This window comes from Rhipicephalus microplus, unplaced genomic scaffold (assembly GCF_043290135.1).
Source record: "Rhipicephalus microplus isolate Deutch F79 unplaced genomic scaffold, USDA_Rmic scaffold_21, whole genome shotgun sequence".
NCBI lineage: Eukaryota > Metazoa > Arthropoda > Arachnida > Ixodida > Ixodidae > Rhipicephalus > Rhipicephalus microplus.
Window position 1 is genome coordinate 6,681,559 of NW_027464594.1, and position 19,520 is coordinate 6,701,078.

At 50.4% G+C, this 19,520-nt stretch overlaps 27 non-coding genes across 27 annotated transcripts; all 27 read left to right on the top strand.

The window, feature by feature from the left end:
- The first annotated feature begins 2,394 nt into the window (after window positions 1-2,394).
- Window positions 2,395-2,466, top strand: TRNAE-CUC (transfer RNA glutamic acid (anticodon CUC)). Its single transcript has one exon. It is a non-coding gene; the product is annotated as a tRNA-Glu (tRNA).
- A 113-nt stretch (window positions 2,467-2,579) lies between these two features.
- TRNAE-CUC (transfer RNA glutamic acid (anticodon CUC)) lies at window positions 2,580-2,651 on the top strand. The gene has a single exon. It is a non-coding gene; the product is annotated as a tRNA-Glu (tRNA).
- Window positions 2,652-2,757: 106 nt separating this feature from the next.
- On the top strand, window positions 2,758-2,829 carry TRNAE-CUC (transfer RNA glutamic acid (anticodon CUC)). Its single transcript has one exon. It is a non-coding gene; the product is annotated as a tRNA-Glu (tRNA).
- An 838-nt stretch (window positions 2,830-3,667) lies between these two features.
- Window positions 3,668-3,739, top strand: TRNAE-CUC (transfer RNA glutamic acid (anticodon CUC)). The gene has a single exon. It is a non-coding gene; the product is annotated as a tRNA-Glu (tRNA).
- Window positions 3,740-4,030: 291 nt separating this feature from the next.
- Window positions 4,031-4,102, top strand: TRNAE-CUC (transfer RNA glutamic acid (anticodon CUC)). Its single transcript has one exon. It is a non-coding gene; the product is annotated as a tRNA-Glu (tRNA).
- A 1,575-nt stretch (window positions 4,103-5,677) lies between these two features.
- TRNAE-CUC (transfer RNA glutamic acid (anticodon CUC)) lies at window positions 5,678-5,749 on the top strand. Its single transcript has one exon. It is a non-coding gene; the product is annotated as a tRNA-Glu (tRNA).
- Window positions 5,750-6,047: 298 nt separating this feature from the next.
- Window positions 6,048-6,119, top strand: TRNAE-CUC (transfer RNA glutamic acid (anticodon CUC)). Its single transcript has one exon. It is a non-coding gene; the product is annotated as a tRNA-Glu (tRNA).
- Window positions 6,120-6,232: 113 nt separating this feature from the next.
- Window positions 6,233-6,304, top strand: TRNAE-CUC (transfer RNA glutamic acid (anticodon CUC)). The gene has a single exon. It is a non-coding gene; the product is annotated as a tRNA-Glu (tRNA).
- Window positions 6,305-6,595: 291 nt separating this feature from the next.
- TRNAE-CUC (transfer RNA glutamic acid (anticodon CUC)) lies at window positions 6,596-6,667 on the top strand. The gene has a single exon. It is a non-coding gene; the product is annotated as a tRNA-Glu (tRNA).
- An 839-nt stretch (window positions 6,668-7,506) lies between these two features.
- Window positions 7,507-7,578, top strand: TRNAE-UUC (transfer RNA glutamic acid (anticodon UUC)). Its single transcript has one exon. It is a non-coding gene; the product is annotated as a tRNA-Glu (tRNA).
- A 291-nt stretch (window positions 7,579-7,869) lies between these two features.
- On the top strand, window positions 7,870-7,941 carry TRNAE-CUC (transfer RNA glutamic acid (anticodon CUC)). The gene has a single exon. It is a non-coding gene; the product is annotated as a tRNA-Glu (tRNA).
- A 1,575-nt stretch (window positions 7,942-9,516) lies between these two features.
- TRNAE-CUC (transfer RNA glutamic acid (anticodon CUC)) lies at window positions 9,517-9,588 on the top strand. The gene has a single exon. It is a non-coding gene; the product is annotated as a tRNA-Glu (tRNA).
- A 298-nt stretch (window positions 9,589-9,886) lies between these two features.
- TRNAE-CUC (transfer RNA glutamic acid (anticodon CUC)) lies at window positions 9,887-9,958 on the top strand. The gene has a single exon. It is a non-coding gene; the product is annotated as a tRNA-Glu (tRNA).
- Window positions 9,959-10,071: 113 nt separating this feature from the next.
- On the top strand, window positions 10,072-10,143 carry TRNAE-CUC (transfer RNA glutamic acid (anticodon CUC)). The gene has a single exon. It is a non-coding gene; the product is annotated as a tRNA-Glu (tRNA).
- Window positions 10,144-10,434: 291 nt separating this feature from the next.
- On the top strand, window positions 10,435-10,506 carry TRNAE-CUC (transfer RNA glutamic acid (anticodon CUC)). Its single transcript has one exon. It is a non-coding gene; the product is annotated as a tRNA-Glu (tRNA).
- Window positions 10,507-11,345: 839 nt separating this feature from the next.
- On the top strand, window positions 11,346-11,417 carry TRNAE-UUC (transfer RNA glutamic acid (anticodon UUC)). The gene has a single exon. It is a non-coding gene; the product is annotated as a tRNA-Glu (tRNA).
- A 291-nt stretch (window positions 11,418-11,708) lies between these two features.
- Window positions 11,709-11,780, top strand: TRNAE-CUC (transfer RNA glutamic acid (anticodon CUC)). The gene has a single exon. It is a non-coding gene; the product is annotated as a tRNA-Glu (tRNA).
- A 1,759-nt stretch (window positions 11,781-13,539) lies between these two features.
- On the top strand, window positions 13,540-13,611 carry TRNAE-CUC (transfer RNA glutamic acid (anticodon CUC)). Its single transcript has one exon. It is a non-coding gene; the product is annotated as a tRNA-Glu (tRNA).
- A 298-nt stretch (window positions 13,612-13,909) lies between these two features.
- Window positions 13,910-13,981, top strand: TRNAE-CUC (transfer RNA glutamic acid (anticodon CUC)). Its single transcript has one exon. It is a non-coding gene; the product is annotated as a tRNA-Glu (tRNA).
- Window positions 13,982-14,272: 291 nt separating this feature from the next.
- On the top strand, window positions 14,273-14,344 carry TRNAE-CUC (transfer RNA glutamic acid (anticodon CUC)). The gene has a single exon. It is a non-coding gene; the product is annotated as a tRNA-Glu (tRNA).
- Window positions 14,345-15,561: 1,217 nt separating this feature from the next.
- Window positions 15,562-15,633, top strand: TRNAE-CUC (transfer RNA glutamic acid (anticodon CUC)). The gene has a single exon. It is a non-coding gene; the product is annotated as a tRNA-Glu (tRNA).
- A 298-nt stretch (window positions 15,634-15,931) lies between these two features.
- TRNAE-CUC (transfer RNA glutamic acid (anticodon CUC)) lies at window positions 15,932-16,003 on the top strand. The gene has a single exon. It is a non-coding gene; the product is annotated as a tRNA-Glu (tRNA).
- Window positions 16,004-16,294: 291 nt separating this feature from the next.
- TRNAE-CUC (transfer RNA glutamic acid (anticodon CUC)) lies at window positions 16,295-16,366 on the top strand. The gene has a single exon. It is a non-coding gene; the product is annotated as a tRNA-Glu (tRNA).
- Window positions 16,367-18,124: 1,758 nt separating this feature from the next.
- TRNAE-CUC (transfer RNA glutamic acid (anticodon CUC)) lies at window positions 18,125-18,196 on the top strand. Its single transcript has one exon. It is a non-coding gene; the product is annotated as a tRNA-Glu (tRNA).
- A 298-nt stretch (window positions 18,197-18,494) lies between these two features.
- TRNAE-CUC (transfer RNA glutamic acid (anticodon CUC)) lies at window positions 18,495-18,566 on the top strand. The gene has a single exon. It is a non-coding gene; the product is annotated as a tRNA-Glu (tRNA).
- A 291-nt stretch (window positions 18,567-18,857) lies between these two features.
- Window positions 18,858-18,929, top strand: TRNAE-CUC (transfer RNA glutamic acid (anticodon CUC)). The gene has a single exon. It is a non-coding gene; the product is annotated as a tRNA-Glu (tRNA).
- A 483-nt stretch (window positions 18,930-19,412) lies between these two features.
- Window positions 19,413-19,484, top strand: TRNAE-CUC (transfer RNA glutamic acid (anticodon CUC)). Its single transcript has one exon. It is a non-coding gene; the product is annotated as a tRNA-Glu (tRNA).
- Window positions 19,485-19,520: the final 36 nt, after the last annotated feature.

A 19,520-nucleotide genomic window follows, 5' to 3' on the forward strand; every position in this document is an offset into this window, starting at 1 on the left:
CTCTGTTCTCCAGCATGGTCTAGTGGCTAGCATACCTGGCTCTCAGCCAGGAGGCCCGGGCACGATTCCCCGTGTCGGAAGTATTTTTTTATCTGCTATCTTCAAGTCTCCTATTTGCGCACGCTATGTACCTTCAATAGTTTTACCCTGTTGTCCGAATGGCTAAGCATTCGCCCTGTCCCTCTCCCTTCTCGGCGTGGTCTAGTGGCTAGGATATCTGGCTCTCACCCAAGAGGCCCGGGTACGATTCCCGGTGTCGGAAGTATTTTCTTTTATCTGCTATCATCAAGTCTCCGATTTGCGCACGCAATGAAACTTCAATACTTTTACCCTGTTGGCCGAATCGCTAAGCGATCGCTCCATCCCTCTCTGTTCTCCAGCATGGTCTAATGGCTAGCATACCTGGCTCTCACCCAGGAGGCCCGGGTACGATTCCCGGTGTCGGACGTTTTCTGTTTTATCTGCTATCTTTAAGTCTCCTCCTTGCGCAAGCAATCTAACTTCAATACTTTTACCTTGTTGGCCGAATGACTGAGTGAACGCTCCACCCTCTCCGGCATGGCCAAGTGGCTCGGATACCTGGCTCTCACCCAGGAGGCCCGGGTTCGATTCCCGGTGTCTGAAGTATTTTCTTTAATCTGCTGTCATCGAGTCTCCAATGTGCGCACGATATGTCTCTTCAATACGTTTACCCTGTTGGCCGAATTGCTAAGCGATCGCTCCGTCCCTCTTCGTTCTCCGGCATGATCTAGTGTCTAGGATCTAGGATACCTGGCTCTCACCCAGGAGGCAAGGGTACGATTCCCGGTGTCGGAAGTATTTTCTTTTATCTGCTATCATCAAGTCTCCAATTTGCGCACGCAATGTAACTTCAATACTTTTACCCTGTTGGCCGAATCGCTAAGCGATCGCTCCATCCCTCTCTGTTCTCCAGCATGGTCTAGTGGCTAGCATTCCTGGCTCTCACCCAGGAGGCCCGGGTACGATTCCCGGTGTCATACGTTTTTTGTTTTATCTGCTATCTTTAAGTCTCCTCTTTGCGCACGCAATGTAACTTCAATAGTTTTACCTTGTTGGCCGAATGACTGAGCGAACGCTCCACCCTCTCCGGCATGGCCAAGTGGCTCGGATACCTGGCTCTCTCCCAGGAGGCCCGGGTACGATTCCCGGTGTCGGAAGTGTTTTTTTTTATCTGCTATCATCAAGTCTGCAATATGTGCACGCTATGTAACTTCAATATTTTACCCTGTTGGCCGAATCACTAAGCGATCACTCCGTCCCTCTCCATTCTCCAGCCTGGTCTAGAGGCCAGGATACTTAGCTCTCACCCAGGAGACCCGGGTTTGATTCCCGGTGTCGTAAGTATTTTCTTTTATCAGCTATCATCAAGTCTCCAATTTGCGCACGCTACGTAACTTCAATAATTTTACCCTGTTGGCCGAATCGCTAAGCGATCACTCCGTCCCTCTCCATTCTCCAGCCTGGTCTAGAGGCCAGGATACTTAGCTCTCACCCAGGAGACCCGGGTTTGATTCCCGGTGTCGTAAGTATTTTCTTTTATCAGCTATCATCAAGTCTCCAATTTGCGCACGCTACGTAACTTCAATAATTTTACCCTGTTGGCCGAATCGCTAAGCGATCACTCCATCCCTCTCTTATCTCCGGCATGGTCTAGTGGCTAGGATACCTGGCTCTCACCGAGGAGGCCCGGGTGCTATTCCCGGCGTCGTAAGTATTTTCTTTTATCTGCTATCATCAAGTCTCCAATTTGCGCATGCTATATACCTTCAATACTTTTACCTTGTTGGCCGAATGACTAAGCGTTCGCTCCGTCCCTCTCCGTTCTCCAGCATGGTCTAGTGGCTAAGCTACCTGGCTCTCACCCAGGATGCCTGGGTGCGATTCCCCGTGTCGGAAGTATTTTTTTATCTGCTATCATCAAGTCTCCTATTTTCGCACGCTATGTGACTTCAATAGTTTTACCCTGTTGGCCGAATGGCTATGCGATCGCTCTGTCCCTCTCCCTTCTCGGCGTGGTCTAGCGGCTAGGATATCTGGCTCTCACCCAGGAGGCCCGGGTTTGATTCCCGGTGTTGGAAGTATTTTTTATTGGCTATCATCAAGTCTCCAATTTGCGCACGCTATATACCTTCAATACTTTTACCTTGCTGGCCGAATGACTAAGCGTTCGCTCCGTCCCTCTCCATTCTCCTGCATGGTCTAGTGGCTAGGATACTTGTCTCTCATCCAGGAGGCCCAGGTTCGATTCCCGGTGTCGGAAGTATTTTCTTTTATCTGCTGTCATCAAGTCTCCAATTTGCGCGCGCTATAGAACTTCAATACTTTTACCCTGTTGGCCGAATGGCTAAGCGATCGCTCCGTCCCTCTCTGTTCTCCAGCATGGTCTAGTGGCTAGGATACCTGGCTCTCACCCAGGAGGCCCGGGTGCGTTTCCCGGTGTCGGAAGTATTTTCTTTTATCTACTATCATCAAGTCTCCGATTTGCGCACGCTATGTAACTTCAATACTTTTACCCTGTTGGCCGAATGGCTAAGCGATCGCTCCGTCCCTCTACGTTCTCCGGCATGGTCTAGTGGTTAGGATACCTGGCTCTCACCCAGGAGGCCCGAGTGCAATTCCCGGCGTCGGAAGTATTTTCTTTTATCTGCTATCATCAAGTCTCCAATTTGCGCATGTTATATAACTTCAATACTTTTACCTTGTTGGCCGAATGACTAAGCGGTTGCTCCAACCCTTTGCGGCATGGTCTAGTAGCTAGGATACCTGGCTCTCACCCAGGAGGCCTGGGTTCGATTCCCGGTGTCGGAAGTTTTTTTTTTATCTGCTGTCATCAAGTCTCCACTTCGTGCACGGTATGTCTCTTCAATAGTTTTACCCTGTTGGCCGAATGGCTAAGCGATCGCTCCGTGCCTCCCCGTTCTCCGGCATGGTCTAGTGTCTAGGATACCTGGCTCTCACCCAAGAGGCCCGGGTATGATTCCCGGTGTCGGAAGTATTTTTTATCTGCTATCATCAAGTCTCCTATTCGCGCACGCTATGTAACTTCAATAGTTTTACCCTGTTGGCCGAATGCCTAAGTGATCGCTCTGTCCCTCTCCGTTCTCGGCGTGGTCTAGTGGCTAGGATAGCTGGCTCTCACCCAGGGGGCTCGGGTTTGATTCCCGGTGTCGGAAGTATTTTTTATCGGCTATCTTCAAGTCAACAATTTGCGCACGCTATATAACTTCAATACTTTTACATTGTTTGCCGAATGACTAAGCAATCACTCCACCCCTCTCCGGCCTGGTCTAGTGGCTTGGATTCCTGGCTCTCACCCAGGAGGCCCGGGTATGATTCCCGGTGTCGGAAGTATTTTCTTTTATCTGCTATCATCAAGTCTCCAAATTGCGCACGCTATGTAACTTCAATACTTTTACCCTGTGGGCCGAATCGCTAAGCAATCGCTCCGTCCCTCTCTGTTCTCCGGCATGGTCTAGTGGCTAGGATACTTGTCTCTCATCCAGGAGGCCCAGGTTCGATTCCCGGTGTCGGAAGTATTTTCTTTTATCTGCTGTCATCAAGTCTCCAATTTGCGCGCGCTATAGAACTTCAATACTTTTACCCTGTTGGCCGAATGGCTAAGCGATCGCTCCGTCCCTCTCTGTTCTCCAGCATGGTCTAGTGGCTAGGATACCTGGCTCTCACCCAGGAGGCCCGGGTGCGTTTCCCGGTGTCGGAAGTATTTTCTTTTATCTACTATCATCAAGTCTCCGATTTGCGCACGCTATGTAACTTCAATACTTTTACCCTGTTGGCCGAATGGCTAAGCGATCGCTCCGTCCCTCTACGTTCTCCGGCATGGTCTAGTGGCTAGGATACCTGGCTCTCACCCAGGAGGCCCGAGTGCAATTCCCGGCGTCGGAAGTATTTTCTTTTATCTGCTATCATCAAGTCTCCAATTTGCGCATGTTATATAACTTCAATACTTTTACCTTGTTGGCCGAATGACTAAGCGGTTGCTCCACCCCTTTGCGGCATGGTCTAGTGGCTAGGATACCTGGCTCTCACCAAGGAGGCCTGGGTTCGATTCCCGGTGTCGGAAGTATTTTCTTTTATCTGCTGTCATCAAGTCTCCACTTCGTGCACGGTATGTCTCTTCAATAGTTTTACCCTGTTGGCCGAATGGCTAAGCGATCGCTCCGTGCCTCCCCGTTCTCCGCCATGGTCTAGTGGCTAGGATACTTGTCTCTTATCCAGGAGGCCCAGGTTCGATTCCCGGTGTCGGAAGTATTTTCTTTTATCTGCTGTCATCAAGTCTCCAATTCTCGCACGCAATGTAACTTCAATACTTTTACCCTGTTGGCCGAATCGCTAAGCGATCGCTCCGTCCCTCTGTTCTCCAGCATAGTCTAGTGGCTAGCATACCTGGCTCTCAGCCAGGAGGCCCGGGCACGATTCCCCGTGTCGGAAGTGTTTTCTTTTATCTGCTATCATCAAGTCTGCAAATTGTGCACGCTATGTAACTTCATTACTTTTACCCTGTTGGCCGAATCACTAAGCGATCGCTCCATCCCTCTCTTATCTCCGGCCTGGTCTAGTGGCTAGGATACCTAGCTCTCTCCCAGGAGGCCCGGGTTCGATTCCCAGTGGCGGAAGTATGTTATTTTATCTGCTGTCATCGAGTCTCCAATTTGCGCATGGTATGTCTCTTCAATACTTTTACCCTGTTGGCCGAATGGCTAAGCGATCGCTCCGTCCCTCTTCGTTCTCCGGCATGGTCTAGTGTCTAGTGGCTAGCATACCTGGCTCTCACCCAGGAGGCCCGGGTACGATTCCCGGTGTCGAACGTTTTTTGTTTTATCTGCTATCTTTAAGTCTCCTCTTTGCGCACGCAATGTAACTTCAATACTTTTACCTTGTTGGCCGAATGACTGAGTGAACGCTCCACCCTCTCCGGCATGGCCAAGTGGCTCGGACACCTGGCTCTCACCCAGGAGGCCCGGGTACGATTCCCGGTGTCGGAAGTGTTTTCTTTTATCTGCCATCATCAAGTCTGCAATAGGTGCACGCTATATACCTTCAATACTTTTACCTTGTTGGCCGAATGACTAAGCGATCGCTCCGTCCCTCTCCGTTCTCCAGCATTGTCTAGTGTCTAAGCTACCTGGCTCTCACCCAGGAGGCCCGGGTGCGATTCCCCGTGTCGGAAGTATTTTTTATCTGCTATCATCAAGTCTCCTATTCGCGCACGCTATGTAACTTCAATAGTTTTACCCTGTTGGCCGAATGCCTAAGTGATCGCTCTGTCCCTCTCCGTTCTCGGCGTGGTCTAGTGGCCAGGATAGCTGGCTCTCACCCAGGGGGCTCGGGTTTGATTCCCGGTGTCGGAAGTATTTTTATCGGCTATCTTCAAGTCAACAATTTGCGCACGCTATATAACTTCAATACTTTTACATTGTTTGCCGAATGACTAAGCAATCACTCCACCCCTCTCCGGCCTGGTCTAGTGGCTTGGATTCCTGGCTCTCACCCAGGAGGCCCGGGTATGATTCCCGGTGTCGGAAGTATTTTCTTTTATCTGCTATCATCAAGTCTCCAAATTGCGCACGCTATGTAACTTCAATACTTTTACCCTGTGGGCCGAATCGCTAAGCAATCGCTCCGTCCCTCTCTGTCCTTCGGCATGGTCTAGTGGCTAGGATACCTGGCTCTCACCTAGGAGGCCCGGGTTCGATTCCCGGTGTCGGAAGTACTTTCTTTTATCTTCTGTCAACATGTCTCTAAATTGCGCACGCTATGTAACTTCAATAGTTTTACCCTGTCGGCCAAATGGCTAAGCGATCGCTATTTCGCTGTTTGTTCTCCTGCATGGTCTAGTAGCTAAGATGCCTGGCTCTCACACAGGAGGCCCGGGTGCGATTCCCGGTGTCGGAAGTATTTTATTTTATCTGCTATCATCAAGTCTCCAATTTGCGCACGCTATGTAACTTCAATACTTTTACCCTGTTGGCCGAATGGCTAAGCGATCGCTCCGTCCCTCTACGTTCTCCGGCATGGTCTAGTGGCTAGGATACCTGGCTCTCACCCAGGAGGCCCGAGTGCAATTCCCGGTGTCGGAAGCGTTTTCTTTTATCTGCTCTCATCAAGTCTCCAATTCGCGCACGCTATATACCTTCAATACTTTTAACGTGTTGGCCGAATGGCTAAGCGATCGCTCCGTCCCACTCTGTTCTCCGGCATGGTCTAGTGGCTAGGATACCTGGCTCTCACCCAGGAGGCCCGGGTGCGTTTCCCGGTGTCGGAAGTATTTTCTTTTATCTACTATCATCAAGTCTCCGATTTGCGCACGCTATGTAACTTCAATACTTTTACCCTGTTGGCCGAATGGCTAAGCGATCGCTCCGTCCCTCTACGTTCTCCGGCATGGTCTAGTGGCTAGGATACCTGGCTCTCACCCAGGAGGCCCGAGTGCAATTCCCGGCGTCGGAAGTATTTTCTTTTATCTGCTATCATCAATTCTCCAATTTGCGCATGTTATATAACTTCAATACTTTTACCTTGTTGGCCGAATGACTAAGCGGTTGCTCCAACCCTTTGCGGCATGGTCTAGTGGCTATGATACCTGGCTCTCACCCAGGAGGCCTGGGTTCGATTCCCGGTGTCGGAAGTATTTTCTTTTATCTGCTGTCATCAAGTCTCCACTTCGTGCACGGTATGTCTCTTCAATAGTTTTACCCTGTTGGCCGAATGGCTAAGCGATCGCTCCGTGCCTCCCCGTTCTCCGGCATGGTCTAGTGTCTAGGATACCTGGCTCTCACCCAAGAGGCCCGGGTATGATTCCCGGTGTCGGAAGTATTTTTTATCTGCTATCATCAAGTCTCCTATTCGCGCACGCTATGTAACTTCAATAGTTTTACCCTGTTGGCCGAATGCCTAAGTGATCGCTCTGTCCCTCTCCGTTCTCTGCGTGGTCTAGTGGCTAGGATAGCTGGATCTCACCCAGGGGGCTCGGGTTTGATTCCCGGTGTCGGAAGTATTTTTTATCGGCTATCTTCAAGTCAACAATTTGCGCACGCTATATAACTTCAATACTTTTACATTGTTTGCCGAATGACTAAGCAATCACTCCACCCCTCTCCGGCCTGGTCTAGTGGCTTGGATTCCTGGCTCTCACCCAGGAGGCCCGGGTATGATTCCCGGTGTCGGAAGTATTTTCTTTTATCTGCTATCATCAAGTCTCCAAATTGCGCACGCTATGTAACTTCAATACTTTTACCCTGTGGGCCGAATCGCTAAGCAATCGCTCCGTCCCTCTCTGTTCTCCGGCATGGTCTAGTGGCTAGGATACTTGTCTCTCATCCAGGAGGCCCAGGTTCGATTCCCGGTGTCGGAAGTATTTTCTTTTATCTGCTGTCATCAAGTCTCCAATTTGCGCGCGCTATAGAACTTCAATACTTTTACCCTGTTGGCCGAATGGCTAAGCGATCGCTCCGTCCCTCTCTGTTCTCCAGCATGGTCTAGTGGCTAGGATACCTGGCTTTCACCCAGGAGGCCCGGGTGCGTTTCCCGGTGTCGGAAGTATTTTCTTTTATCTACTATCATCAAGTCTCCGATTTGCGCACGCAATGTAACTTCAATACTTTTACCCTGTTGGCCGAATGGCTAAGCGATCGCTCCGTCCCTCTACGTTCTCCGGCATGGTCTAGTGGCTAGGATACCTGGCTCTCACCCAGGAGGCCCGAGTGCAATTCCCGGCGTCGGAAGTATTTTCTTTTATCTGCTATCATCAAGTCTCCAATTTGCGCATGTTATATAACTTCAATACTTTTACCTTGTTGGCCGAATGACTAAGCGGTTGCTCCACCCCTTTGCGGCATGGTCTAGTGGCTAGGATACCTGGCTCTCACCAAGGAGGCCTGGGTTCGATTCCCGGTGTCGGAAGTATTTTCTTTTATCTGCTGTCATCAAGTCTCCACTTCGTGCACGGTATGTCTCTTCAATAGTTTTACCCTGTTGGCCGAATGGCTAAGCGATCGCTCCGTGCCTCCTCGTTCTCCGGCATGGTCTAGTGGCTAGGATACTTGTCTCTTATCCAGGAGGCCCAGGTTCGATTCCCGGTGTCGGAAGTATTTTCTTTTATCTGCTGTCATCAAGTCTCCAATTCTCGCACGCAATGTAACTTCAATACTTTTACCCTGTTGGCCGAATCGCTAAGCGATCGCTCCGTCCCTCTGTTCTCCAGCATAGTCTAGTGGCTAGCATACCTGGCTCTCAGCCAGGAGGCCCGGGCACGATTCCCCGTGTCGGAAGTGTTTTCTTTTATCTGCTATCATCAAGTCTGCAAATTGTGCACGCTATGTAACTTCATTACTTTTACCCTGTTGGCCGAATCACTAAGCGATCGCTCCATCCCTCTCTTATCTCCGGCCTGGTCTAGTGGCTAGGATACCTAGCTCTCTCCCAGGAGGCCCGGGTTCGATTCCCAGTGGCGGAAGTATGTTATTTTATCTGCTGTCATCGAGTCTCCAATTTGCGCATGGTATGTCTCTTCAATACTTTTACCCTGTTGGCCGAATGGCTAAGCGATCGCTCCGTCCCTCTTCGTTCTCCGGCATGGTCTAGTGTCTAGTGGCTAGCATACCTGGCTCTCACCCAGGAGGCCCGGGTACGATTCCCGGTGTCGAACGTTTTTTGTTTTATCTGCTATCTTTAAGTCTCCTCTTTGCGCACGCAATGTAACTTCAATACTTTTACCTTGTTGGCCGAATGACTGAGTGAACGCTCCACCCTCTCCGGCATGGCCAAGTGGCTCGGACACCTGGCTCTCACCCAGGAGGCCCGGGTACGATTCCCGGTGTCGGAAGTGTTTTCTTTTATCTGCCATCATCAAGTCTGCAATAGGTGCACGCTATATACCTTCAATACTTTTACCTTGTTGGCCGAATGACTAAGCGATCGCTCCGTCCCTCTCCGTTCTCCAGCATTGTCTAGTGTCTAAGCTACCTGGCTCTCACCCAGGAGGCCCGGGTGCGATTCCCCGTGTCGGAAGTATTTTTTATCTGCTATCATCAAGTCTCCTATTCGCGCACGCTATGTAACTTCAATAGTTTTACCCTGTTGGCCGAATGCCTAAGTGATCGCTCTGTCCCTCTCCGTTCTCGGCGTGGTCTAGTGGCCAGGATAGCTGGCTCTCACCCAGGGGGCTCGGGTTTGATTCCCGGTGTCGGAAGTATTTTTATCGGCTATCTTCAAGTCAACAATTTGCGCACGCTATATAACTTCAATACTTTTACATTGTTTGCCGAATGACTAAGCAATCACTCCACCCCTCTCCGGCCTGGTCTAGTGGCTTGGATTCCTGGCTCTCACCCAGGAGGCCCGGGTATGATTCCCGGTGTCGGAAGTATTTTCTTTTATCTGCTATCATCAAGTCTCCAAATTGCGCACGCTATGTAACTTCAATACTTTTACCCTGTGGGCCGAATCGCTAAGCAATCGCTCCGTCCCTCTCTGTCCTTCGGCATGGTCTAGTGGCTAGGATACCTGGCTCTCACCTAGGAGGCCCGGGTTCGATTCCCGGTGTCGGAAGTACTTTCTTTTATCTTCTGTCAACATGTCTCTAAATTGCGCACGCTACGTAACTTCAATAGTTTTACCCTGTCGGCCAAATGGCTAAGCGATCGCTATTTCGCTGTTTGTTCTCCTGCATGGTCTAGTAGCTAAGATGCCTGGCTCTCACACAGGAGGCCCGGGTGCGATTCCCGGTGTCGGAAGTATTTTATTTTATCTGCTATCATCAAGTCTCCAATTTGCGCACGCTATGTAACTTCAATACTTTTACCGTGTTGGCCGAATGGCTAAGCGATCGCTCCGTCCCTCTACGTTCTCCGGCATGGTCTAGTGGCTAGGATACCTGGCTCTCACCCAGGAGGCCCGAGTGCAATTCCCGGTGTCGGAAGCGTTTTCTTTTATCTGCTCTCATCAAGTCTCCAATTCGCGCACGCTATATACCTTCAATACTTTTAACGTGTTGGCCGAATGGCTAAGCGATCGCTCCGTCCCACTCTGTTCTCCGGCATGGTCTAGTGGCTAGGATACCTGGCTCTCACCCAGGAGGCCCGGGTGCGTTTCCCGGTGTCGGAAGTATTTTCTTTTATGTACTATCATCAAGTCTCCGATTTGCGCACGCTATGTAACTTCAATACTTTTACCCTGTTGGCCGAATGGCTAAGCGATCGCTCCGTCCCTCTACGTTCTCCGGCATGGTCTAGTGGCTAGGATACCTGGCTCTCACCCAGGAGGCCCGAGTGCAATTCCCGGCGTCGGAAGTATTTTCTTTTATCTGCTATCATCAATTCTCCAATTTGCGCATGTTATATAACTTCAATACTTTTACCTTGTTGGCCGAATGACTAAGCGGTTGCTCCAACCCTTTGCGGCATGGTCTAGTGGCTAGGATACCTGGCTCTCACCCAGGAGGCCTGGGTTCGATTCCCGGTGTCGGAAGTATTTTCTTTTATCTGCTGTCATCAAGTCTCCACTTCGTGCACGGTATGTCTCTTCAATAGTTTTACCCTGTTGGCCGAATGGCTAAGCGATCGCTCCGTGCCTCCCCGTTCTCCGGCATGGTCTAGTGTCTAGGATACCTGGCTCTCACCCAAGAGGCCCGGGTATGATTCCCGGTGTCGGAAGTATTTTTTATCTGCTATCATCAAGTCTCCTATTCGCGCACGCTATGTAACTTCAATAGTTTTACCCTGTTGGCCGAATGCCTAAGTGATCGCTCTGTCCCTCTCCGTTCTCTGCGTGGTCTAGTGGCTAGGATAGCTGGATCTCACCCAGGGGGCTCGGGTTTGATTCCCGGTGTCGGAAGTATTTTTTATCGGCTATCTTCAAGTCAACAATTTGCGCACGCTATATAACTTCAATACTTTTACATTGTTTGCCGAATGACTAAGCAATCACTCCACCCCTCTCCGGCCTGGTCTAGTGGCTTGGATTCCTGGCTCTCACCCAGGAGGCCCGGGTATGATTCCCGGTGTCGGAAGTATTTTCTTTTATCTGCTATCATCAAGTCTCCAAATTGCGCACGCTATGTAACTTCAATACTTTTACCCTGTGGGCCGAATCGCTAAGCAATCGCTCCGTCCCTCTCTGTTCTCTGGCATGGTCTAGTGGCTAGGATACTTGTCTCTCATCCAGGAGGCCCAGGTTCGATTCCCGGTGTCGGAAGTATTTTCTTTTATCTGCTGTCATCAAGTCTCCAATTTGCGCGCGCTATAGAACTTCAATACTTTTACCCTGTTGGCCGAATGGCTAAGCGATCGCTCCGTCCCTCTCTGTTCTCCAGCATGGTCTAGTGGCTAGGATACCTGGCTTTCACCCAGGAGGCCCGGGTGCGTTTCCCGGTGTCGGAAGTATTTTCTTTTATCTACTATCATCAAGTCTCCGATTTGCGCACGCAATGTAACTTCAATACTTTTACCCTGTTGGCCGAATGGCTAAGCGATCGCTCCGTCCCTCTACGTTCTCCGGCATGGTCTAGTGGCTAGGATACCTGGCTCTCACCCAGGAGGCCCGAGTGCAATTCCCGGCGTCGGAAGTATTTTCTTTTATCTGCTATCATCAAGTCTCCAATTTGCGCATGTTATATAACTTCAATACTTTTACCTTGTTGGCCGAATGACTAAGCGGTTGCTCCACCCCTTTGCGGCATGGTCTAGTGGCTAGGATACCTGGCTCTCACCAAGGAGGCCTGGGTTCGATTCCCGGTGTCGGAAGTATTTTCTTTTATCTGCTGTCATCAAGTCTCCACTTCGTGCACGGTATGTCTCTTCAATAGTTTTACCCTGTTGGCCGAATGGCTAAGCGATCGCTCCGTGCCTCCCCGTTCTCCGGCATGGTCTAGTGGCTTGGATACTTGTCTCTTATCCAGGAGGCCCAGGTTCGATTCCCGGTGTCGGAAGTATTTTCTTTTATCTGCTGTCATCAAGTCTCCAATTCTCGCACGCAATGTAACTTCAATACTTTTACCCTGTTGGCCGAATCGCTAAGCGATCGCTCCGTCCCTCTGTTCTCCAGCATGGTCTAGTGGCTAGCATACCTGGCTCTCAGCCAGGAGGCCCGGGCACGATTCCCCGTGTCGGAAGTGTTTTCTTTTATCTGCTATCATCAAGTCTGCAAATTGTGCACGCTATGTAACTTCATTACTTTTACCCTGTTGGCCGAATCACTAAGCGATCGCTCCATCCCTCTCTTATCTCCGGCATGGTCTAGTGGCTAGGATACCTAGCTCTCTCCCAGGAGGCCCGGGTTCGATTCCCAGTGGCGGAAGTATGTTATTTTATCTGCTGTCATCGAGTCTCCAATTTGCGCATGGTATGTCTCTTCAATACTTTTACCCTGTTGGCCGAATGGCTAAGCGATCGCTCCGTCCCTCTTCGTTCTCCGGCATGGTCTAGTGTCTAGTGGCTAGCATACCTGGCTCTCACCCAGGAGGCCCGGGTACGATTCCCGGTGTCGAACGTTTTTTGTTTTATCTGCTATCTTTAAGTCTCCTCTTTGCGCACGCAATGTAACTTCAATACTTTTACCTTGTTGGCCGAATGACTGAGTGAACGCTCCACCCTCTCCGGCATGGCCAAGTGGCTCGGACACCTGGCTCTCACCCAGGAGGCCCGGGTACGATTCCCGGTGTCGGAAGTGTTTTCTTTTATCTGCCATCATCAAGTCTGCAATAGGTGCACGCTATATACCTTCAATACTTTTACCTTGTTGGCCGAATGACTAAGCGATCGCTCCGTCCCTCTCCGTTCTCCAGCATTGTCTAGTGTCTAAGCTACCTGGCTCTCACCCAGGAGGCCCGGGTGCGATTCCCCGTGTCGGAAGTATTTTTTATCTGCTATCATCAAGTCTCCTATTCGCGCACGCTATGTAACTTCAATAGTTTTACCCTGTTGGCCGAATGCCTAAGTGATCGCTCTGTCCCTCTCCGTTCTCGGCGTGGTCTAGTGGCCAGGATAGCTGGCTCTCACCCAGGGGGCTCGGGTTTGATTCCCGGTGTCGGAAGTATTTTTTATCGGCTATATTCAAGTCAACAATTTGTGCACGCTATATAACTTCAATACTTTTACATTGTTTGCCGAATGACTAAGCAATCACTCCACCCCTCTCCGGCCTGGTCTAGTGGCTTGGATTCCTGGCTCTCACCCAGGAGGCCCGGGTATGATTCCCGGTGTCGGAAGTATTTTCTTTTATCTGCTATCATCAAGTCTCCAAATTGCGCACGCTATATACCTTCAATACTTTTACCGTTTGGCCGAATGGCTAAGCGATCGCTCCGTCCCTCTCCGTTCTTCGGCATGGTCTAGTGGCTACGATACCTGGCTCTCACCCAGGAGGCCCAGGTGCGATTTCCGGTGTCGGAAGTATTTTTTTTATCTGCTATCATCAAGTCTCCAATTTGCGCACGCTACGTAACTTCAATAATTTTACCCTGTTGGCCGAATCGCTAAGCGATCACTCCTTCCCTCTCTGCTCTCCTGCATGGTCTAGTGGCTATGATACCTGGCTCTCACCCAGGAGGCCCGGGTTCGATTCCCGGTGTCGGAAGTATTTTCTTTTATCTGCTCTCATCAAGTCTCCAATTCGCGCACGCTATATACCTTCAATACTTTTAACGTGTTGGCCGAATGGCTAAGCGATCGCTCCGTCCGTCTCTGTTCTCCGGCATGGTCTAGTGGCTAGGATACTTGTCTCTCATCCAGGAGGCCCAGGTTCGATTCCCGGTGTCGGAAGTATTTTCTTTTATCTGCTGTCATCAAGTCTCCAATTTGTGCGCGCTATAGAACTTCAATACTTTTACCCTGTTGGCCGAATGGCTAAGCGATCGCTCCGTCCCTCTCTGTTCTCCAGCATGGTCTAGTGGCTAGGATACCTGGCTCTCACCCAGGAGGCCCGGGTGCGTTTCCCGGTGTCGGAAGTATTTTCTTTTATCTACTATCATCAAGTCTCCGATTTGCGCACGCTATGTAACTTCAATACTTTTACCCTGTTGGCCGAATGGCTAAGCGATCGCTCCGTCCCTCTACGTTCTCCGGCATGGTCTAGTGGCTAGGATACCTGGCTCTCACCCAGGAGGCCCGAGTGCAATTCCCGGCGTCGAAAGTATTTTCTTTTATCTGCTATCATCAAGTCTCCAATTTGCGCATGTTATATAACTTCAATACTTTTACCTTGTTGGCCGAATGACTAAGCGGTTGCTCCACCCCTTTGCGGCATGGTCTAGTGGCTAGGATACCTGGCTCTCACCAAGGAGGCCTGGGTTCGATTCCCGGTGTCGGAAGTATTTTCTTTTATCTGCTGTCATCAAGTCTCCACTTAGTGCACGGTATGTCTCTTCAATAGTTTTACCCTGTTGGCCGAATGGCTAAGCGATCGCTCCGTGCCTCCCCGTTCTCCGGCATGGTCTAGTGGCTAGGATACTTGTCTCTTATCCAGGAGGCAAGGTTCGATTCCCGGTGTCGGAAGTATTTTCTTTTATCTGCTGTCATCAAGTCTCCAATTCTCGCACGCAATGTAACTTCAATACTTTTACCCTGTTGGCCGAATCGCTAAGCGATCGCTCCGTCCCTCTGTTCTCCAGCATGGTCTAGTGGCTAGCATACCTGGCTCTCAGCCAGGATGCCCGGGCACGATTCCCCGTGTCGGAAGTGTTTTCTTTTATCTGCTATCATCAAGTCTGCAAATTGTGCACGCTATGTAACTTCATTACTTTTACCCTGTTGGCCGAATCACTAAGCGATCGCTCCATCCCTCTCTTATCTCCGGCATGGTCTAGTGACTAGGATACCTAGCTCTCTCCCAGGAGGCCCGGGTTCGATTCCCAGTGGCGGAAGTATGTTATTTTATCTGCTGTCATCGAGTCTCCAATTTGCGCATGGTATGTCTCTTCAATACTTTTACCCTGTTGGCCGAATGGCTAAGCGATCGCTCCGTCCCTCTTCGTTCTCCGGCATGGTCTAGTGTCTAGTGGCTAGCATACCTGGCTCTCACCCAGGAGGCCCGGGTACGATTCCCGGTGTCGAACGTTTTTTGTTTTATCTGCTATCTTTAAGTCTCCTCTTTGCGCACGCAATGTAACTTCAATACTTTTACCTTGTTGGCCGAATGACTGAGTGAACGCTCCACCCTCTCCGGCATGGCCAAGTGGCTCGGACACCTGGCTCTCACCCAGGAGGCCCGGGTACGATTCCCGGTGTCGGAAGTGTTTTCTTTTATCTGCCATCATCAAGTCTCCAAATTGCGCACGCTATATACCTTCAATACTTTTACCGTTTGGCCGAATGGCTAAGCGATCGCTCCGTCCCTCTCCGTTCTTCGGCATGGTCTAGTGGCTACGATACCTGGCTCTCACCCAGGAGGCCCAGGTGCGATTTCCGGTGTCGGAAGTATTTTTTTTATCTGCTATCATCAAGTCTCCAATTTGCGCACGCTACGTAACTTCAATAATTTTACCCTGTTGGCCGAATCGCTAAGCGATCACTCCTTCCCTCTCTGCTCTCCTGCATGGTCTAGTGGCTATGATACCTGGCTCTCACCCAGGAGGCCCGGGTTCGATTCCCGGTGTCGGAAGTATTTTCTTTTATCTGCTCTCATCAAGTCTCCAATTCGCGCACGCTATATACCTTCAATACTTTTAACGTGTTGGCCGAATGGCTAAGCGATCGCTCCGTCCGTCTCTGTTCTCCGGCATGGTCTAGTGGCTAGGATACTTGTCTCTCATCCAGGAGGCCCAGGTTCGATTCCCGGTGTCGGAAGTATTTTCTTTTATCTGCTGTCATCAAGTATCCAATTTGTGCGCGCTATAGAACTTCAATACTTTTACCCTGTTGGCCGAATGGCTAAGCGATCGCTCCGTCCCTCTCTGTTCTCCAGCATGGTCTAGTGGCTAGGATACCTGGCTCTCACCCAGGAGGCCCGGGTGCGTTTCCCGGTGTCGGAAGTATTTTCTTTTATCTACTATCATCAAGTCTCCGATTTGCGCACGCTATGTAACTTCAATACTTTTACCCTGTTGGCCGAATGGCTAAGCGATCGCTCCGTCCCTCTACGTTCTCCGGCATGGTCTAGTGGCTAGGATACCTGGCTCTCACCCAGGAGGCCCGAGTGCAATTCCCGGCGTCGGAAGTATTTTCTTTTATCTGCTATCATCAAGTCTCCAATTTGCGCATGTTATATAACTTCAATACTTTTACCTTGTTGGCCGAATGACTAAGCGGTTGCTCCACCCCTTTGCGGCATGGTCTAGTGGCTAGGATACCTGGCTCTCACCAAGGAGGCCTGGGTTCGATTCCCGGTGTCGGAAGTATTTTCTTTTATCTGCTGTCATCAAGTCTCCACTTAGTGCACGGTATGTCTCTTCAATAGTTTTACCCTGTTGGCCGAATGGCTAAGCGATCGCTCCGTGCCTCCCCGTTCTCCGGCATGGTCTAGTGGCTAGGATACTTGTCTCTTATCCAGGAGGCAAGGTTCGATTCCCGGTGTCGGAAGTATTTTCTTTTATCTGCTGTCATCAAGTCTCCAATTCTCGCACGCAATGTAACTTCAATACTTTTACCCTGTTGGCCGAATCGCTAAGCGATCGCTCCGTCCCTCTGTTCTCCAGCATGGTCTAGTGGCTAGCATACCTGGCTCTCAGCCAGGAGGCCCGGGCACGATTCCCCGTGTCGGAAGTGTTTTCTTTTATCTGCTATCATCAAGTCTGCAAATTGTGCACGCTATGTAACTTCATTACTTTTACCCTGTTGGCCGAATCACTAAGCGATCGCTCCATCCCTCTCTAATCTCCGGCATGGTCTAGTGGCTAGGATACCTAGCTCTCTCCCAGGAGGCCCGGGTTCGATTCCCAGTGGCGGAAGTATGTTATTTTATCTGCTGTCATCGAGTCTCCAATTTGCGCATGGTATGTCTCTTCAATACTTTTACCCTGTTGGCCGAATGGCTAAGCGATCGCTCCGTCCCTCTTCGTTCTCCGGCATGGTCTAGTGTCTAGTGGCTAGCATACCTGGCTCTCACCCAGGAGGCCCGGGTACGATTCCCGGTGTCGAACGTTTTTTGTTTTATCTGCTATCTTTAAGTCTCCTCTTTGCGCACGCAATGTAACTTCAATACTTTTACCTTGTTGGCCGAATGACTGAGTGAACGCTCCACCCTCTCCGGCATGGCCAAGTGGCTCGGACACCTGGCTCTCACCCAGGAGGCCCGGGTACGATTCCCGGTGTCGGAAGTGTTTTCTTTTATCTGCCATCATCAAGTCTGCAATAGGTGCACGCTATATACCTTCAATACTTTTACCTTGTTGGCCGAATGACTAAGCGATCGCTCCGTCCCTCTCCGTTCTCCAGCATTGTCTAGTGTCTAAGCTACCTGGCTCTCACCCAGGAGGCCCGGGTGCGATTCCCCGTGTCGGAAGTATTTTTTATCTGCTATCATCAAGTCTCCTATTCGCGCACGCTATGTAACTTCAATAGTTTTACCCTGTTGGCCGAATGCCTAAGTGATCGCTCTGTCCCTCTCCGTTCTCGGCGTGGTCTAGTGGCCAGGATAGCTGGCTCTCACCCAGGGGGCTCGGGTTTGATTTCCGGTGTCGGAAGTATTTTTTATCGGCTATCTTCAAGTCAACAATTTGCGCACGCTATATAACTTCAATACTTTTACATTGTTTGCCGAATGACTAAGCAATCACTCCACCCCTCTCCGGCCTGGTCTAGTGGCTTGGATTCCTGGCTCTCACCCAGGAGGCCCGGGTATGATTCCCGGTGTCGGAAGTATTTTCTTTTATCTGCTATCATCAAGTCTCCAAATTGCACACGCTATATACCTTCAATACTTTTACCGTTTGGCCGAATGGCTAAGCGATCGCTCCGTCCCTCTCCGTTCTTCGGCATGGTCTAGTGGCTACGATACCTGGCTCTCACCCAGGAGGCCCAGGTGCGATTTCCGGTGTCGGAAGTATTTTTTTTATCTGCTATCATCAAGTCTCCAATTTGCGCACGCTACGTAACTTCAATAATTTTACCCTGTTGGCCGAATCGCTAAGCGATCACTCCTTCCCTCTCTGCTCTCCTGCATGGTCTAGTGGCTATGATACCTGGCTCTCACCCAGGAGGCCCGGGTTCGATTCCCGGTGTCGGAAGTATTTTCTTTTATCTGCTCTCATCAAGTCTCCAATTCGCGCACGCTATATACCTTCAATACTTTTAACGTGTTGGCCGAATGGCTAAGCGATCGCTCCGTCCCTCTCTGTTCTCCGGCATGGTCTAGTGGCTAGGATACTTGTCTCTCATCCAGGAGGCCCAGGTTCGATTCCCGGTGTCGGAAGTATTTTCTTTTATCTGCTGTCATCAAGTCTCCAATTTGTGCGCGCTGTAGAACTTCAATACTTTTACCCTGTTGGCCGAATGGCTAAGCGATCGCTCCGTCCCTCTCTGTTCTCCAGCATGGTCTAGTGGCTAGGATACCTGGCTCTCACCCAGGAGGCCCGGGTGCGTTTCCCGGTGTCGGAAGTATTTTCTTTTATCTACTATCATCAAGTCTCCGATTTGCGCACGCTATGTAACTTCAATACTTTTACCCTGTTGGCCGAATGGCTAAGCGATCGCTCCGTCCCTCTACGTTCTCCGGCATGGTCTAGTGGCTAGGATACCTGGCTCTCACCCAGGAGGCCCGAGTGCAATTCCCGGCGTCGGAAGTATTTTCTTTTATCTGCTATCATCAAGTCTCCAATTTGCGCATGTTATATAACTTCAATACTTTTACCTTGTTGGCCGAATGACTAAGCGGTTGCTCCACCCCTTTGCGGCATGGTCTAGTGGCTAGGATACCTGGCTCTCACCCAGGAGGCCTGGGTTCGATTCCCGGTGTCGGAAGTATTTTCTTTTATCTGCTGTCATCAAGTCTCCACTTCGTGCACGGTATGTCTCTTCAATAGTTTTACCCTGTTGGCCGAATGGCTAAGTGATCGCTCCGTGCCTCCCCGTTCTCCGGCATGGTCTAGTGTCTAGGATACCTGGCTCTCACCCAAGAGGCCCGGGTATGATTCCCGGTGTCGGAAGCGTTTTCTTTTATCTGCTCTCATCAAGTCTCCAATTCGCGCACGCTATATACCTTCAATACTTTTAACGTGTTGGCCGAATGGCTAAGCGATCGCTCCGTCCCTCTCTGTTCTCCGGCATGGTCTAGTGGCTAGGATACTTGTCTCTCATCCAGGAGGCCCAGGTTCGATTCCCGGTGTCGGAAGTATTTTCTTTTATCTGCTGTCATCAAGTCTCCAATTTGCGCGCGCTATAGAACTTCAATACTTTTACCCTGTTGGCCGAATGGCTAAGCCATCGCTCCGTCCCTCTCTGTTCTCCAGCATGGTCTAGTGGCTAGGATACCTGGCTCTCACCCAGGAGGCCCGGGTGCGTTTCCCGGTGTCGGAAGTATTTTCTTTTATCTACTATCATCAAGTCTCCGAT